Raw genomic sequence first — 19,743 nt, 5'->3', positions numbered from 1 at the left:
TGTCTACCACCCACCACCTTTAGTTTTTGGCATCTTAAGGTACTTTTAGTCTTTATTTTTCTATTTTCCTTTGTGCTTGCTTTATATTAGTAAAGTTTACTTCGTTTTGATTTAGTGCTTGTGGAGATGCTGAGAGTGTATTTGTGCCAAGTAGTTTAAAATTGTCTTCCACATTTGAGAAATCAGGAATAAACTGAGAAAATTGATAGGAATAGAATAATCATGAAGTAACTTGTGGCATTCATAGAGTGTTTAAAGCTGGCAGTTTTGTGTAGGTGTTCAGAAGTTGGCTGCTGAAGGATGATTTAAAACATGAATAACAGCAATGTTCTAGTTTGCCTTGTATGAGGTATTAGGGATCATTGTGTACCATCTAAAAAATGAATAACAAAAGTCTTTTTTTGACTATTTGTAACTATTTTGGACAGTTAACCTTTTGGAAGAACTTTTGTGGCTGCAGAAGCCATGCTGAACTTAATCTTTGGTACATGAAATGAACTTCGTGCACCCTCTAGTGGAAATTCAGCCATGTGTCTTGGGATTTTGTTGCCTTCTGTTCTAGTGATGGGTGTGTAGTATCTGAATATGACAGTTCTGCATTTAGAAACCTTAATTACATTGAACTACTGCTCAAAAGTCTTTAGTTCTGTGGGGTTTTGTTTTGTTGTTGTCAGCATTTTGTTGCAAAGACCTGCACTGTTAGTTGTCGTGAGGTGGTGTCACATAAGTGTTTATCAGAGTGCAAAGATTTGTGTATCTGCAAAGATGGCTTAAAAAAAAAAGCAAAGCATTCTAATTTTCAGATGGAAAACACTGACATATGCTGCACTGTGCTTGATTCCAAATGAGGGTATGCTCAACCAGCCTGTTGGAAGTATCTCAGAAAACTGTTTGAGAAAATTACAAAGAAAGCTTTAATGTTTTCTATTGAACTAGTTGCAGAAATTACTGTTTTCACTGCCTGCATTTTCTGTATTGAATGAGTTTCAAAGAACCATTTAGGGTTTTTGTTAGTACGTTTATTTTTGAGTGCGAGCTATAGTTAGAGTTATAATTATATATTCTAAGTGTTGGTGTACAGTCTACTCTTTTTTTTTTTCACCTCGAGCTTTTGAGAGAGAAATCTCTTTGCAAAAACGTAGTGTGATAAACTCATAAGCCTTCAGGAAGCTTATTTATCTCTACTAAATTTCAGGAGTAAGTAGAAAGAATTGACAAATGTGTTCAAGAAATTTCAAATTCCGTTTTACCTACATGGCGGTCAACCAAATACTTAATGTTTACCAACTAATGGAATTAGGAATGCTTCTGTATAAATGTCACAGTTGCCAGACACGTCTGGGACCAAATCCAATTTCTGATAATTTTTGCTGTTTTTTTCCGGCAAGAAGCAAAGGAGCTTCTTAACCCCATTAAATGAGAGGGTGTGAATGAACAGTACAAGTTGTTAATAGGGAGGAATTGATTAAATGACTCTTGGTCTATGCAACTCTGGGTTGTTCAGGTTGAATGTAGGCTTAAGTTTTTAGTGGTTGATTCAGAGGGATCGTGTGGTCTACAAAACTGCAGACCTTTTGGAAGGCAAGGGATAGAAAGACAGAAATCTGAAGAAAGTTTTTAAGTTGTGTTCCCTTTAGAAAAAGGACACTTGCCAGAATGTGAGAGATCCTTGTCATGTACATCAGCAGGCTGACTTACTGGGATATAGACTGTGTCATAGGGAGGGCTGTCACTGGGACACCAACTACAGCTGGGGGTGACCCATGGCTCTGTCACCTTTGCTTTAAAGACCATTCACACCTTGAGAGCCTATGACTTAGTGAGAATAACTTTGCCTTTTTATTCACTAGGAAATACAAGCTAGCATCGTGAAATATACACTAGATTTATGCGCATGCTCTAATTTTATTTCACCTTCTTTGTGTGTTGATAGGTATTAAACATAAAATGTACAGAACAGCATGTACCTCATGTAATTCTGTAAAACTGCCCACGGTGTTGTGTGAGGTGACCTTGCTGGCGTGCAGTTACGAAAAGTTTTCAGTTCCTTGTGGTTCTGACTGTGTGCAGCCAGCCTGGTGCCTTGCTGGGGTGTGCTTAGCAACTCATCCTCTCTGAAGCTGGTGTTCAACTGGAGCAGCTCTTCCTCCCCTTATCCTAAATTTGTCAGGCTGCCTCTTCAGCAGGGTAGCCAAATACCTGCCTGGTTGTTCGACTTTGACCCCATACCCATAGTTAACTTTTTTTTTAAAGTAGGTCTACAGGTAAATTCTCTCCTACAACCCTTGAGGGATGAGCCGTTCCAGTTCACTCAAAAGCAAGCAACTGTCAGCAGTGGTCAGTAACTTCTGTTTGTGTTCAGATGCTAGCCGGAATAATTGCAAACAGTTGTCCAAGATCAGGAGGCCTAGCCTGACTTAAAATGAAAAGCCACAACGCTTCTTGATATAGATATTGGCAATGAAAAAGGAGAAGAGATGAGGGAAGGATGGATAGGCTAGGCTAGCTCTTCACCCAGTAAGACGATGCTGTTGAGCGTTTCTTATTATTTGAGGGAAACCTGAGTCAGTGCTAGCAGCCTTGATAAAATAACTGCATTTTTTCAGCAAACGTGAAAGGGGTACAGACCAAGTGTTACATTAAAAATCTTCATTAATACATGAATGCATAAGACAGGTTCTTGCTGTTTTTTCTGCTGAGGAGAAAGTGTTGTTGACCACTTTGTCTCCCACAAATATGACAGTATACAAGACATGTAGCTACTATTCCTGTGTATTTCTGTGTATTGGAATTGTTTCTAGACTTTGCTTCCAACTGGGTGGATATCCATTCTTGGAATTCAGGTTTAGGACTTAACCATTTGCCATGATGTTCTAGGGTAGCTTGTGCTTGGTACTGAAATGCTCCAAGGTGTCTGCTTTGGTAGTTCTGTAAGGGTGCCTCGCTATGTTGTCCAATAGCCTGCTATTTTTGCTGGCTCGTAGCTTTGAAGGACTTCTTTTAAATTTTTAGAATAACGTTGATTGACATGGGCTTTTTTGTTAAATGTGGATGTTGTAGAGGATGTAGCAGGAGAGGTTGGTTTTTGTTAACTCCTGTTAACTTTAGTGCTCTTGTTTTGTATGCTGTGACTCCTGTTTTCATCAAGTCCAATGCTGCATGTAATGATTTGTGTCAGCTGTGATATACCTGTATAGTTGGTGTTCCAAACCCAGTGCTGCTTTTCAGGAAGTCTGAATTGCCAGCGGGGTGGTGTTAAATCTGTAACTGTCTGTAAATTTCCAGTGTCCAAAACCCTGCTACGAGTCCTAGTCCCAAAGGCTTTCCTTAAACATAGCAATTAGTAGTTTTGTTCCAGAAGGTGAAGTTTTACAAGCTTTTCTAAAAATTTAGTGTTTTTTTTTCCTTTTATACATTAATATGATGTAGACCTACCTTTCTGCTGAAGAAACTAGAAGTTTCAGTGAAGGGTTTTTTACTCATACCTTCATTGTACTCACATTAGAAATCAAATTTCTAATTTTTATCCATGCAAGCACTGAACTCTGTTAGTGATCATCCGTTATGACTTATGTCTGTTATAACTCAGTTCCTGTTTTTCCCACTGTTGAGTGTTAGAATACTTCAACTTGAATAATTATTATGAAGTTGTTACTTCATTCTTTAGATAAATCCCAATATATTGTTTACAATTCTTCCTTTTCTTACACTTGATAAGCTCACTGATTGCAGCAAAGTAAGTTCATGCTTTTGTAATATGAATAGTTTTATTTTTGTGTGCAGAAACACATTATGGAAGCTGATGCATAGTTAATGTACTTCTATGTTTTTATTTGATTGTTCTTTAACGTTGGATGAAGTTGAAAACTAGATTTGTAATCAGAAGTTGTCAGTGGGGTCATTCATTGTATACACATCTCAAAAGACTAAGATTTGCTCATTTTCCTATGTCCTAATAATCTACAAATTAAACTGCTTTGATACTGTGATACAGCTTGTAATTTCTGAAGTGTGGTAAGTATTCAGATATGCAACTTGACAATCTGCTGTATGAGTTTGTTCAAAACTATGCTTCACTTTAGCATACACTTTAGAGGGGTGTTTGTAACCCCCAGCGTTGTCCCACTTCAGTCTAATCTCTGCTGTTTGAAGTTGGATCTGCACAAGCAGGCCCTGAATTTCAGTCTTAAATGAAAAAAAATATAATTCCAGCTTAATAAGGTGTCAGTTACTCTTGCTATTTGGAACTGGGGATTGCTGGACAGGGGAGTTCGGGTTTTAAAGATAAAATGGGTCTGTTTAGTATTTGATCTAGCTTCAGATTTCATTGTTAAGAATTAGAGGGGTTTTCCTGCTTATCAAAATGAATTTTATCAATGACACTGGAAATGATTATTTTAACATTTCTTGTCAGCGCAATATAGTAATGACTGTGTACTGCCCCAGGATGCCTTTTTAATGATTTTAGCCTTCTTGAATTAGCTTGATGTACCATTAATGCATAAGAATTGCTTTTATTTTTGTTCATGATGTATTCATAATTGCACATCTCTCTCTAGTTTATGTTCATTTTTTTGACCCATTTAACTGTGTGCTATGCAACTCTTAAATCACAAAGGAAAAAGAAATGTTCAAATATTTATAAGAGAAACTTTCACCATCAATGTAACTTGTATCGCTGGGTATGGAAAAAAAGGGTTTGAATCTGATTTCAATTCAGTGTTGAGTCTGGTACTGTATCTTAACAGTTAGAGATGAAAGTGGAAAACAGTTACTTTTTTCACCATTGTGTTTTAATGTGGGAATTCTCTATATTGCTATGACTTACTACTGTAATGCTGCAAAATGCTGAAAATCTTCTGGTTGGTCATGCTAGTTTTTATAACTCCCGGATTTCTTAATTGGAGGGGATGGTTGTGAAGCCAGTCTTAAGGGCTTGCGGTCTAACCTACTTGCATAGGTAGTAGCAATGTATTTTGGGAAAAAAAGTGTTTTGTGTCTGTGTTGCTTACGAGTCTTGCTGGGAAGGGATTTTGTGATTTTGGTGTTTAGAGCTTCATTGTTGAGGTATTGTCAGATGGATTAGATCCTGTGAAGGGCTGCTTGATGGAAGTTTTTTGATGCAAAGTACCTGTCTCAGATACTGAGGATGGCATTGCTGCTGTCATGTCTTAATGAAAAATGAATTTGTTTGGGATGGGGTTTGCTTTTTGGTACTTTGTCATGTGCCCTAAACAAGGGAGAAAGTGAAAATTCAAATCGCCCACTCTGTTGTACATGCAGTAGTATATAGGATATATATATCCTGTATACCTGAGGTATCAAACACAGATTTGGGACACTTTACCTTGTATGGATGGCTGTAACACAAAAATTTTGAATTAACGCACAAAATAGCAATAAATCCCTGGATATTGGGGCAGGAATTAGCTACTTCATGTCAGTGTGGATGGAGCAGGTTGGTGCTGCCTCACAGTTTGGACCTTTAGCTCAGGTGTTGTGCTGTTGCAGGTTTTTTGCAGGTTTTCTTTGCAAATTGAGCTAATCTTGTATTAGGGAGTGTGTGTATAAATGTTTATTGGATATTTATTTCCAAATCCTTTTTTGAGAACATTTTATTTTCAAAACCAAATAATAGTTCCACTGTTTTGTTGAACAACTGTGTCTAAAAGGGATACCTTGAAGTATAAATAGTCCATTACAGGATAGTAGATGACAAATTAATCCTTGTAGGCCTGGATTGCAGGGAATGGCTGTCACTTGTTATCAGTATTAACGAGTCAGTTTTTATAGATGTATTTTCATTAAGAAATGTTAATCAGTCTAATGGGAAGTAAATAAAGTCTTGTTCCTATCGTGCTGACAGATTTTTAGGAAGAGGCAGTATTCACTCTTGCACTAGATATGGCCCTAAGGGTTCTTCAGTGCCGATGTCAGAGGCTGAAGCTGTGTGCACCCAAAGTGCCATGCGGAGCTCGAGAGCAGGTCCTCTGGCTCCTGTAATTACTCTGATTTCAGCAACATACAGCTGTGACCTTTCTGTGGAGTGCTTATGGCTGCAGCACGGCATCAGAAGTGACAAGCGGCTCTGATTACTCATTAGTTAGACTTGTCAAAGATGTACTCTATCAGCCTGTTAAAACTTTGATTTTTTTTCTCCCATGCTGCAACAATACTGGGAAACAAATCTCTGTTTTATGAGGTCCAGCTATTTTTATTTTCTGAATTTTCTTAAGGAGGAGCAACAAAAGGGACAATTTTTTGTCCTTAGTACTGTGGCTTACCCTATAGCAATAAAACCTCTGACCTCATGTTTTAAGAACTCACTGGCATATAAATGAACTTAAAATTAACACTTCCGTATAAAATTTTAGTGTAAATAAAACATGGGAAGAGTGAGCTGCTGTTGGTTGATGTGCAGTATTTGAGACTTATATCCAGAACTAGGTTAAACATTTGTGCTCAGTACTTGTGCCTTCTGAGCCGAGTGCCCCTCGCCATGCTGTGGTTTAACCCAGGGCTCTTCACCTCCTCCTTCCAGGAGCAGTTATTTCCGTAGGGATGCCAGCACCATTGCCTGCTCTAAAGCACCAGGTGATACGGTATCTCTGCAAAAATCTGCAAGGTGCAAACTCCATTTCTGCATGCATATTTTATTCTGAACTTGATGTTATTTTAATATTGAACTTCGCCCTTACTCCAGACCGTCCGTAACTCTTATGCACCATCAGTATCTGCGAAGATGTAGTTTGTATGATTCTGGAAAGAGGAATTTCACTTGATCAGTGGTTTTGTAGTGGCTGCTTTTATGTCTGTTTAGATCTCTCTCAATACTTACTGACTTCCATATGACCTCTCAGACCCATGCCCACAGGTGGGACCTTCTCTGTCAGTTCTGATATGGTGGTATCATAAATCAGATTTGGCATTGTTATGGGAGGGTCCCACGGCAGTTGGTAGGAGGAAATTTTTCAGTATATCTGAAGTAATTGTCATATAGAAAGCCTTGAAATGAGCTGTACAAATTTCTCAACTTCCTGCAGAGAATAGCAAAAGAGTGAAGAAGTCTTCATTCTTGAAACAGTTAGCACTGCAGACTGGATTGGACTGGAAAATAACGGGTATTGGTGTGAGTTGGGTAAGAAAATACTGGAACCCCCCTTTTCTATGGATTTATAATTCCTGATTGACTGAAATTCATGGGTTTTTTATGAATTATAGTTCAAGCTTTTTTTTCCTGTTTTTTTGGGGTTGTAAAGGTCACTTCTGTGCATAGTGTGTGTCTCTTGCTTAGCAGTTACCTGATGTAACAGCCACTGTTGGGACCTTCACATGCCCTTTGCCTGGTGGCATAGTTTCATGAAAGTTGCAGGGGCTTTGAGGCTCTTAGTGCTCCATCAGATTTCTTCAAGTTTGCCCTTGGATTCAGAAGTGAGTGGAGAAGAGAGAAGGATCTTCCAATGACACAACTGCATCCACTTTTCTTATTCTTGGAATTGAACAGTGGGATCAGGAGGTGTAGTTCTGCGTATGTCACTTAAGAAGTGACATATGTACAGAGGAGTTGAATGCTGTAGTGCTAATAAAGTTCCAGAGAGGTTCAGTTTTTAGCTACAGTGGGTGTGTCATTCACTAGGCTATATGTAAAAAACAGTCTCTTAAGAACTTCTTGTATGCCTAATTTTATAGGGTTAGTTTTACAGCATTTTCTTTAACTATTAATTTGAAGTATATGCAGTAGGCATGTTACTTGAAACCTAGAACACATGGTGATGAGATAGTTATGCAGTAGGTGACAGCTGCTGTGTTTTCTGAGGAGTAGGATAAATGAAGGACCTAGTTCATCCATGATAATCCTTCACTGAATGGAAACAATGTTGATATGTTTCATTAAAACATGAAAGAATATGGTTTTCATTACTGAAGATTCAGGATTGGTCCATTAGGTTTATGTACTTGGATGCAAATGTGAAAAGAAATTCTGGGGAAGGAAGCACGATGGTTGGTTGGTGGTCAGTTGCTTTTTATTGGCAATGGACCTGAGCATGAGAGGCATAAGCAGCACGTTTTATAGGTTCATGTACGTTTTGAGTTACAAAATGTCCTAAGCAGGTTCATGAAGTGTCTTGCAAACAGATAAAAGTTGTTTTCCATTAACACCAAAAACTGATGTGAATGCAAGCTCTAGAAGAGGGAGAAAGCTAGAAAGTTCCTGATGAATTATCTCTGCATTTGCAACAGCCAAATATTTCAGACTTCGGTATTTTGGTTTTGTGTGTTGTCTCTCCTTTGCTTATGCAGTCAGTGCAATGAATAAATGGTGATTTCTGTTATTGTCCCAATGTATTAACTTGTCCTCCATCAAGCGTTTAAAAAATTACTTTTGAATGTGTATGTGTCAGTAATGTCAATACTTGAGCCATAGATTAAATATTAGCTAAGTGCGATGTGGATGTTTGCGCTGATCTGAAGGCATGTGGTGGTTCTTTCTGCAGAGCTGTAGGTTGTGTCAGTTCTGTAAATGTATCTGAAGAAATGACAGCGTTTGCTCTCACTTTTTAATATCAAGTATCACTTCTAATCTGATAGCAATCAACTAGTACTTTTTTTAAAATGCAGGGTATTGTAGCTATAAGCCTCTCTGAGTGCATTGCACTTCTAGTATAATGCTGAAACACGCTTTCAGGTTTTTTGCTTGTATTTTCACTTCTAATCTGTTTCTGCTTTGCTGTTTTACAGCCTGCATTAGACATTTGTGTTGCTGTTGTGTTTAATACCTGGGGAAAATAAAATTGCTGCTAAATTGTCTTGCATCCTGCAGAGCCTTATTCCCAATAGAGGAGAAAAAAGGGAAACCAACAAAAATAAGACAGGTGTCCTTTCAGGTTGTCAGAGGTTGAATTATGAGAAACATCTGTCTGTTAAACTTTCTTGTGCTGTGTTCCTGGTGGACCTGGTGGCAGAAGTTGAACAGAGCAATGGTGATTACAGCCATTCTGCTTGAGCAAAGTGACCTGAAAAGCAAAGGGGTAGGTCGCGCAGCTGTGCTTGAGTACCAGTGACTGCACCGCTGCTAAGGGCGCAGTCACAGGGCATGTGTCCAGCCACAAGGATAAAAACCTTTTGGTAACACCTGTTAGCTCAGTGGTTCGTTAGCCCATGCTAATGACGCTGTAATGGAGGATGGCAGAGCTGACTACGAGGTTGGGAAGGGCCAAAGAAGGGCTTCACCTGAGCTTCTGGAAGCAGCTGTTTGTGTGCTCTTTCTCAAAGCTGCAGCCTTTTTCTTAGTCACATCCTTCTGATTTCTAAGAGGCCTGTCTAAACTGCAACTCATTTGCTGCGTGTTGGGGGTATAGCCTGCCCTGCTAGTAGCTTCTGCTGTTCTTACTGTATACTGGTATGCTCTATGTTATGATATCATCACTTAATCTGTTTTTCTTGATTTTGAAAAATATTTTTAAATTAGATTTTTATTGACAAATCTTAAGACAATGTGTAAAGGCCTCATCTGCTCTCTTACAAGATGTATCCCTTACAGCTTGCCCAACAACTTCTGAAATACAGAGGGCAGTGTGAAACTTCTAAAATCTGATCTCTTTAATTATTGCCAATGTGCCGTCCCTCGGTCGTTGGTTTTAAGTCTGATGTGGATTTAGCTTTGGATTCGTTAGCACAAAGTGACTTTGCAGGCATAGTACTGATGAAAGAAAGGATAAGACCTGCCATGCAATGTGTCTTGTCTCAAGACAGATGCAGGGAAAAATACCTCCCCCCTGCCCCTTGCTCTGAAAAACTGACTTTGAGAATAACACCGGCCTGCTCAGAGCATCACCAGAGCCTTACAGGACACCTGGAAACAAAATCTCTTCTTTGCCGGCAGAAAGTGCCTGCTTCCAGAATAAAGGCAGCAGGCAATGCCAGGCCTGGGGAGTCTCCTGAAGAACACACCACTTTCCCTTGAGCAGCAGCCATGGCACGCTCCACTTCTGGTGTATCAGGCCTTGGGATTGATTCCTGGCCATCTTTTGAGTTTCCCAATTATTATTATTGCTCTGATGTATTTGTTCCTTGTAGCATACAGCATACTGAAGCTGTTTGGTCTGAGTTGTAAAACAAGCAAAAAGCTCTGCCAAATTACTGATATTACATTAATATGATCCTTAGTTTCCATAATTTCTATCTTTTCCTGGGTGTGTTTGTAGTGTATTTAGTAACGTGTTGAAGTGATAGCATTCTTTTCCTCTTACGATAAAGGGATGATTTTGTCTGAGCTATCAAACACTTCCAACTTGTGTAATAAACATCATCCTTTTGTAATGTTTTCTGTTGTGTAACAAACACGTTTTAAACTTCAAAGTTTATTATTAGCATAGATTGTTCTTCTAAAGCGATTTCTGAAATGCATTGCAAATCATTCTCTTTCAACTAATCCGTATGCATATGCAAATCCTATTGAGGCCGTTTGCTTCTGTGGGATTAGCACACGTGTATTCAGAATGCAAAGCCTGAAAGAAGGGATGGAGGTGGTGCATGTGGAGTGAGCCAGAATGGTTGTGGGCATCGCTCCTTCTGAATTCCTTCCTATGCCAGGAAGCTTCAGCACTGCTGCCGAATTGTTAAAGCCACGTCTTTTTTCCCATTCTGCATAAAAACAGAGAATCCTCAATCTGCTTGCCTATAAATTTAACTTGGAAATTAGCTTTTGATTTGATGAGGCTGCTTGCAGTGCTAAGTCCCTCGTGTTGCAGGAGGAAACTTGTGATTGTTAAAGGTGGAATTCCCCCTTAAGAATTAAAAGAAAAACAAAACAACATTAGCACCACTCTTGTGATGTAACTTTTGTCGGCTTTAAATGTGCAGTGTTATATCTGTAAGCTACTTGTTTTATTTCTGTTTTTAATTAAGATGGCATTAGTCCGTGTGCTGAGCAGTCTTACACAGTGAGCTGCTTAACAAGCAGCATTATTTGCTGCCGCACACTGAGACTGCAGGTGGATGGTCAGGCCCACCAAGCCAGGGGTATTTCAGGATATAAACTTCAGCAAGATGCGGGATTGTGCTAGGATATCTGTAGCCACCTGGGCATCCCACATCCCTTGCAAGTTTGTTGTCCTGTTCTGTAGTGACACCTGGGTTCTTGTGATATCGCAATATTAAAAGCGTGTTTCGTAAATGGACGTTTTCTTCTATGAAGATCTTTTGCGTCTTTCCCTTAGTTATTTCTTGGGTTGTCATTCAGACTCCTCATAGGATGTGTGGTAAAAATTTTCCAAGTGTGTGTGAGAGTGCCCAAAGGAGCACAGCCAGACTCTGTTCATTGTAGGATCTAGTTAGTACTCAGTGAAAAATGGGAAACACAGCTTAGTATTGTAATGGATAACTCGGAGGTAAGTCTGTGGAATACAGGGGTACTTTTTGAAGAGTGTCCTTTCAGGTATTTTGGTATTTCATTTATTTCGTGTTTCTTGCAACTGTACCAATGCAGGCTCTGTTTTTTTCAAAAAGTGCTATACTTTTTGTCTGAACTGCCTTACTCAATGCTGACAACTAGTTTGTGTGATGTGCTTTTTTTTTTTTTGCCACAACCTGTGCTTGGAGTTGTAGAAGTGTCCCACCAGTGACATGGCTTCCTCTGCTATTAGGCTTGAAAAGGCAGCAGATATGTAAGGAAGAGATGAGTATAATTTCAAATGTGGTACAAAAAGACTAACGTGGAAACAAAAGCTTTTTCTTGCCTATTTAAATTGCATTGGGTATGAGATGCTGATGGGTGCCTGGGGTAGAGGGGAGAGGGGTTTCCTTGTGCTTACCTTGTCAGCACATCTGCCTTCGTTATCTGCTGGTAATTCGTAACTGATGTGAAGTAGCCATGCTGTGCTCCTTTGGCCCCTAGCTTGCAGGTCCTTGCTTTTCTTTGGTGTGTTTTTTTTTTGTGTGTGTATGTTAGCTTATAGCTGTTGAGTGAAAGTTTTCTTGAGCTTTTAAAGCCTTGAATTGACTTTTTAAGAAATTTTAGGCAGATAAAGAGAAGACAGGTTTTCTGAGCATGCTTTAGTCATGTGTCACATGCATTGTCCTTGCATCATCCCAATTATTTGTAGGCTTCTCACCAAGGTAAATTTACGTTGTGCCCTACACACGTGCATGACTGAAGCCTTCATAACCAGTAGAGCCTCTCCTGAGGAAGACGACAGATCTGAGATGTGAGCTTCTGCTGGCTGGTGTGGTGTGGGCTATGAGGGAGGTAGTGCACATCGTGGAGCAGAGTCCTGATAATCACCGGGGAGAGTTCTAGTCACTTTGTCATGGGCTCAGGACGGAAGGAGAAATCATTGCAAAGCTGATACACAGCTACAAAAGCCAACAGAATTTTGCTAATAAATGTGTGAATGCTCATTCTTTGCAGTGTCAGTATAGCAGACCCCAAGATTTCTGGGCTCCCGAGGTGCTGCTTTGTTCGGTACTTCCTGGGCTGCCTTGCTATGTGCGTGCCCTTTGAAAAGGCTGAAAATGGTTTTCAGCATCACAAAAACCATTCTGAATTTAGAGCTTAAAAAAACAACCAACTACCAAACCCCTTGCCTATCTGCAGTTAGTGAAGGAACATTATTGGCAGATACTGAAGAAATATTTTTTTTCCATAGAAGGTTGGATTTTGTGCATAAAACTTGTTATTATCAGTAAAGACAGGTCATTACTGGTTTCAAGTCATATATACAAGCTTCAGGAGACGTAGCATGCTAGTGATACTTCTGTTGCTGATACTTTTTTATATGTAAGAAAAATAATGATAATTGAGGAGCAAATCAGCTTCAGTTCAGCATATAGTAGTAGTTGACTTGCTCTCATCATTTATGCCTCTTCTGATGACTGGTATGGTTGCTTGTGTCTTAGGCATCATAATTTACAGTCTTACGGAAAGGTATATTTATATTTAAGCTGTGCAATAGTGTAACTAATGAGAAATATAGGAAATTTATAGCACTTGGTGATTGATTGGATAAGTATCTAGATGTTAATTGAAATCTGAGGACTCCCAGCTGTCTTTCAGTTTAAAAAATAATAAAAAAAAAATCTTCTTGGACAACTAAAACCATTTGCTTTGCAGTATTTTGAAAGTACTTTTCATGGTTATGGAAAACATGGTTGTAACAGAGAGGTGGGAGGCTGGTAGCTTGGTCTTTTGGTTTAATAATTTTCTACTGCTTAGATAACAGTTGTGCAGCTGCCTGTAGGAACTAATTTGTACGTACAGGAGTATCCATTTGGTTCCTAATTTTACAGTCTGAGTATGAATTCAGCTGTCATTTCCCAAAACATGTCTCCTAGGGGATGGTGCATTTTGGCTGCAATTCAGTACGGGGACATGGCTGTAGTCAGTGTTTCAGGTGCATCGTCCCCCTCTCCAGTTAGCAGAGGGGCGCACAGCTCTGGCTGTTGTGCGGAGAATTGCCTGGATAAATCCTTCCCATTTCTCTCTCTATTAATAATGCCATTGAACTGGTCATCTCTAAAGAGATTGCGTAGCTGTCTTCTGTGCTGTCATTTTGTAAATGTACCATTCGTGCTGAAGCTTAGTCTTGGGAAAATTTAGACATTTTCACATTAAGTGCTTAGAAAGTAATAAAACTGAAGTCATTAGCCTTCACTCGTCAGATCTGTATCAGGAGAAATATTCTTCAGTGCAATAAATCTGATCAAGTGTTCGACATTTATATCATTCAAATCCATTCTCTGGAAATGGACCTTTGAAGGTAAATTGCATTAAGTAGGGCAGTTTAAATTTTTAATACAACCTTATTGTAACTGTTAGCAAATGATTAAAGTGCGAAGGTGGGGGGGCTTATGTTTTGTGAGATTTATGTAAAAAGCTCTATGATGCTTCTGCTCTGGAGTACAGATTTCGACAATTGCTTGTACATAAATGCCACAAAAACAAGCGAAGAATTTAGCCTTTAGTATAGAATATATGACTTTTTATCTAGTTTTGGACTTATTGAGATCATTTTGGTAAGGGATTATTTCACCTGAGAGTTCATCAACAGTCTTAGGAACAATAAGATTAACCCTTAAAGCAGCAGATTTAAGGCAAAAGGTACTATTTTTCTAATAGGAATTAGTGTGTCTGAGAGAGAGATTTTGAGGCATGTTATCTGGGTTGTTTTGAGAAGTTTTTTTCTTTAAAGTACAAGAATATTGTGCTATTTCTGGATCTTGATGGTGAATGACGTACATAACTTGTGCTTCAGAAGATGTGATGCAAGTGCTGGTGCACATCTTCTTGGATGCTGGTGCAGTTGTATTCACTTGTTTGTGTACGTTATTATATTACAACTCCGTTTTACATGGGAGATTTTCATTTGGCTGTAGTTGCATCAGTACTGTAGTAATGAAGTTTGAATGTCGTAAGAGTGCCTCAGATTTTTATTCTGAAAAATTCTGTTAGTGAGGGTTAACAAACGTGTGGTATAACCTATTGTGCTAAAAGCCATCAAGCTTACTTCATTTTAAGATGTTACACATCTTGAAAACAGTGAGTTGTTGATCTTTAAGACAGCAAGTTGGAAATACCCTGCATGAGAGATGATACCTATTTTTTTTTTCCTTCTGAGTAGAATATTCACATCTCAAGGAAGAAATTCCATATTCAAAGTGAGGGAAATAATCTTTGTGCAAATTTGTGTGGAAATAAAGTGGCTTGGGGATATCGGATCTTGTTGCTGATGTTTCCATAATTTTAGAACCGACGAATGCCATGGGAACATAAAATCTTTGACGTACCCTAGAAGCTGGGTTGAAATGGAAAGTTAAAGTTGTTTGTTTTTTGTTGCTGTCATAGGTTTGTTTTTGTTTGTTTTGTGGTCGTCTGACATGTCCGGATACTTCTAATTAAAGCATGGATCACTCCCCTGCTTGTGAATAATCATTTTTGTGGTATTCAGTCTGCCATATGAATGGAGATTGTGTCTACCAGAAGTGCCAGGAGGGCAGGGGAAGGCAGAAATAGCCTGCAACAAATTTTGACAAGCCACTATAGAACTGAAATGTTCCATCAGTTCTATGGTTTTATTCATCAAGATGCCATTTAGAATAATATCATCATCCTTGCATCACAAAGTGACAGGTAAAGCTTGCTATGGTTGGAAAAAGGGATAAAAATAACTATTTTAGGAGACAAAATGCTGGTTTTGATTAAATATATGCATTACTATTTCTCTGCATGTGTGAAGTTTGATATTAAAAGCATAAGGAAACAACAGAGAACCAAGTTCTTCATGACAGAGCCGCCTCTATGGGTTATTTCATCTAGATACTTGCTGAAAATTAATTTTGAAGAGCATAAGGAAGTTTCGACAGAATGCCAATGCAAAGTCTTAAGTATTTGTTGGTTAACTAGATAATACCCAAATGTAACAGGCTCATCTTGCTTATGAACAAGCTGGCTTTATGACCGCTGTGATCCTTCACACTTTGTGAACGGAAATGATGCATCTGCAAACTGCATTTTCCACTCCTCCATGCTCGGTACACAGTCCTTGTTTTGGGACCATACAGCTCTGTGAGCATGAGGTGTGCGTGCACCTTTGGATTCACAGGCTTCGTCTTTTTAGGAAACTATTTCAAATCATTTTGGTAGTTTTAAAAAAAAATCATTTATTATTCTAATGACAGGCCTTTGGTTTTGGTAGCAATGAAAACCTTTTCACAGGTCAAGGAATAATACCCTCTGAAATGAGGCACAAGTTAAGTTGAATTTATTTGATATAGTAAATATGAACAGGTTTATTTACTTCTGTAAGTGATAGACATATCTCAGTCTTCCTAATGAAATCCAGAGCTTTCTGTCATTTTATGTCCTTGGCTGTGTGCTCTTAGTGAGCTTATTGGATGTGTATTAATCTTTGGCGAGTACAAACGTTCATCTGTTAAAGCTATAGTTTAATAGCACACCACAAGAAATAAGCTTTTCATGAAGCAAAAGGTAAATACGAAATTTTGTCATGTGCCAAAACTCTTAAGCAGAGTATCGTTGTATATTATTTTATTCTGTGGTTCAAAAACCAAATGTTTATGGATATTTAATGAAACCTTAATTTGACATCATTGTATTTGAATATGCTGTTTTCTAAGTTGTTTCCTTATTCTCGTGTTCTAACATTTCTTAAACTTTTCTTTAAAATTGTAACTCCGAGTGGAAATAACAGCATTTATGACGTGGTCCCATTGTAATGGATAAACAGAGCTTCATGATTTACAGATTAGGTAAATCCATGTGCAAAATTCTTAACCCAAATGTGTGACAGTGTTTGCCTTAATAAATCCTGAAGCCATATGCTTTTACTGGCAACACAGTTTGTGTATTGAGGCAAACTTAAGTTTATTTTTTTAATTTCTTCAGATGCCAGACGCTTTCCAGATTGTCTAGCAGATTTATTGGCATATTTGCGTACCTAATCTTGGGAGACAGTGATCTGCATCAAATTTATGAACAAGTGATATGCAGCGATAATCATAGTTACATATATAAATAAAAATTACATATACATTGCCATTAATTACAGATATTTAATTCTAAGACTTGTTTATAACTGTATTTTCACACCAGGTAAAACAAGAACAGAGCCAGAGCTGGAACATGAATTTCAATGATAGTATCAAACAAAAAAATCAAAGTCGCATTAAAGTGCAGTGTTACATTTATTTGAAGGGGAATTCTATTATAATTTTCTAGAAGAAATAACATTAGCCCATTGTAGCTGAAAGTGTTTAACGGTGGTGAACGTAAAATGGTGTTTTGTGGTATAAAATTCATTAGGTCATACATGTGTGTTCTATTCACTTAACTCATGACATAGCTGTGTAGTTCTTGGGAACTATTTGCATGTGCGTAGGTAGAAAAAATTATTTTAGTAGGGTCAAAGAATCTGGTTTTAGGGATAAGATGCAACTTCAAGATCTTTTGAGGAGCCGGTCTAATATGTGTAGTAAAACTTATCAACTTTTCTTTGTAATTTCTTATTCTAAATCCGTCCTTCACACCTCAAGGTTGCATGTGGAACTCTGTAGGACACTGTGGCTTTCCCACTGAACTATTCCAGCAGTTCAAATTACTGTGACTGAAATTTCTTAGTAAATGCCAAGTTCTAACCCCAGCGCTTTATCTTGTGGGTGTACTTACCTGGCAAGTTCCAAACCCAAATCTCCATTTAAACAAACAAAACCACCTCCACCACCAAAAGAACAAGCGACTTCTGCAGTGTAGTGATATTGAAAATGTAGTTACATGAGCAAAAGTGTATTGTTATGGGCAAAGTTATATTAGCAGGACAACCTGAACATGAAAAATAACTTGGTCAGTGTAACTCTGTTCAAGGTATTAATTTAAATGTACTTGTATCAGCAGGGGGTCTTGTCACATATGGGTGAGCACAACACTTTTGGCAGAACCCTGCATGGTGGACCTACTCAACATTAATATTTTCAAAGGTGAAGCATTGCAGAGGGTTTGTACACGTGCTTAGTTTGAGAATCTCATTTTGAATGGTTCTTCCTATTGACCTTAGAGATTTTTATAATTGTTATGTCCAATGACTGTGTGTAGCTTGAAGTGTTTCAGCCATAATGCATTGCAAGTGAAGACTGATGCAGATAAGCAAAGTATATAGCATTAGTTGCCTTTATCCTGCTAACTTCGTTCATGTTTTACAGAAGCTATATTTCTAGCTTCATAGCTGTATACTTGGCTGCCATTTTTTATTCCATAATTAACGTTAATACTGTTGACTTTGTTCTGTCCTGAAGGTAACTGTTTATTACAGTCAGCATTTAAATCCCCCAAGTAATAACAGCAATTACACAATAGCTTCATTTCCAGCAAATTAACAGCCCTACAAGGTAATTGAGACATAAATGAAGATGAATTTGTTTTAACGAAATGAGATAAAGGGAATACCTGCTTGCCAGGGAAGAGGGCTGTCTCGTTAAATGCTTTGCTTCCTGAGGCAGAAGGAAGCCAGAAGAAGGTAACCAAAAGGCTGTGATGTGCTTTCCTTTATAGGTTGTGCGTGAGTGCTTGACAAGTTATAATGCAAAATAAATTCAAGAACAAAACAGTACAAGAACAAAAGCTATCTGGTTAATGTGACTATCCAGTGTTTCAAAGTGAGGTGTGTCTTATTAAAAGTCAGGTATCGTGTATGTAATCGCTTTTTTTTTTTTAAGTACAGATTTGGTTGCCAAGAATTTTGTCCTGTAAAACTTTCTAATGCTTTTTGGTGTCATGCAGTACAGTTTTTTCCATCAGAGTGACTCCTTTCTTGCTGTGTGTGATGAAGGTACCTGTACACTTAATTTTCGCCCCCCTTGTTGGTCACCCTGTGATGTGAAATAGAGCTTATCCTGGCAAGCATCGCCATAGTCTGCTAGCAGGTTAAATGGGTTTGTGTACAGAGCAGAATAGTAATTCATGTGTTTGGGTATGACTTTGCAAGGCACTGTTTCTAGAGCCCTGCTGATACAGTTTATTATTGGACCATGAGCCACTGAAAGATCTTGGTTAAAAAGTTCTTAACCTGATTTTGCTGCTCAAGGCAGCATCTCATGCAGCTGCATACTGTGTTGTGTACTGTTCTTGTACACTGACTTGCCTTGGCTTTACATTTTACATGCTTGCACACAGGAAGACCATAATAAATTGAATGCTAACATTATATGAAACAGATCAATTGTCATTTGAAATAAACGGGTGAGAGTTCTGAGAATGAGGCTTAGGGCCTTTTTTATACATTAACGAGAAATGGGAGGCTCCTCAGCAGGACAGGGAGGTGTACATTCCTCTTGGCATGCAGCAGTACTGTGAGCATGTGATGCCCATGTCCATCCCTCTCCTTTTAAAGGAAGAAGTATGAAAGTTGTCTAGCCTGGAAATTGAACAGAATTAAAATAACAGGTCCAATGGCTTTAAAAGTGGATGCTTATCTTTATGCTTCCCATTGAAAAGCATTTGTGGTTAGTGCTTGCTCTGGCAGTTATTACCACTGTCCTGTAATATGTAATTGTGGAATAAATTTATTTTTATTGAACACATTTATTATGAACATGGTATATTAAGCTAAAACAGAGCTACTGTAAATATATAAGCTGCTAGCTGTCTTAAGTTCCCATAGTGTATTTCTGAGATTGTGCTTTTCACAAGAAACAAGTAAACTCTCATCAGCAGGGCTTATGGGCAGAAGCAGATTAAGTGTATTCATCTGATGAAATGTGATTTATTGACGTGTCAGTTATACTAGTGTATAGCTGTGTGCTTGTGGTGAGGTTTTGGTGATGGGGGCTGCAGGGAGGCCTCTGTGCACAGGGCCCTGGCGTTGCCCCGTGTGAGAGCAGAGCCAGCTCCAGCCTGCGAGGTCAGTGCAGAAGGAGGGCAGGAGAGAGGCCCCCGGTGGAGCAGGCTGTCCCCCTGCCGCCCACGGGTCCCACGGCGGGGCAGGTCTCCATGCTGCAGCCTGTGGAGAGGAGCCCGGGCGCAGCAGGTGGATGTGGCCATGCGGGGAAGGCCCCAGGCCGGAGCAGGCGCAGGCAGCGAGCACCAAGGAGTAGCGGAGCCGTGTCCCAGGGCCTGGCCGCAGCCCCCATCCATCACCCGCTGCCCTGCGCCGGTCGCTGTGGGCAGCAGGTGGAGGAGGGCAGCTGGGGAAGGCGGCTCTGGTTTGCTTGGGGTGCTCACTGCCTGGCTCTGTC

At 39.1% G+C, this 19,743-nt stretch overlaps 1 protein-coding gene across 3 annotated transcripts in view; it reads left to right on the top strand.

Annotated features, from left to right (window-relative positions):
- Positions 1 to 19,743, top strand: part of AGAP1 (ArfGAP with GTPase domain, ankyrin repeat and PH domain 1) — a 372,179-nt gene that overhangs the window by 140,012 nt on the left and 212,424 nt on the right. The window lies entirely within an intron of this gene.

This window comes from Cygnus atratus, chromosome 6 (assembly GCF_013377495.2).
Source record: "Cygnus atratus isolate AKBS03 ecotype Queensland, Australia chromosome 6, CAtr_DNAZoo_HiC_assembly, whole genome shotgun sequence".
NCBI classification, from domain to species: domain Eukaryota; kingdom Metazoa; phylum Chordata; class Aves; order Anseriformes; family Anatidae; genus Cygnus; species Cygnus atratus.
Note: the sequence above shows the minus strand (reverse complement) of the source record. Positions and strands in the feature narration are given on the sequence as shown.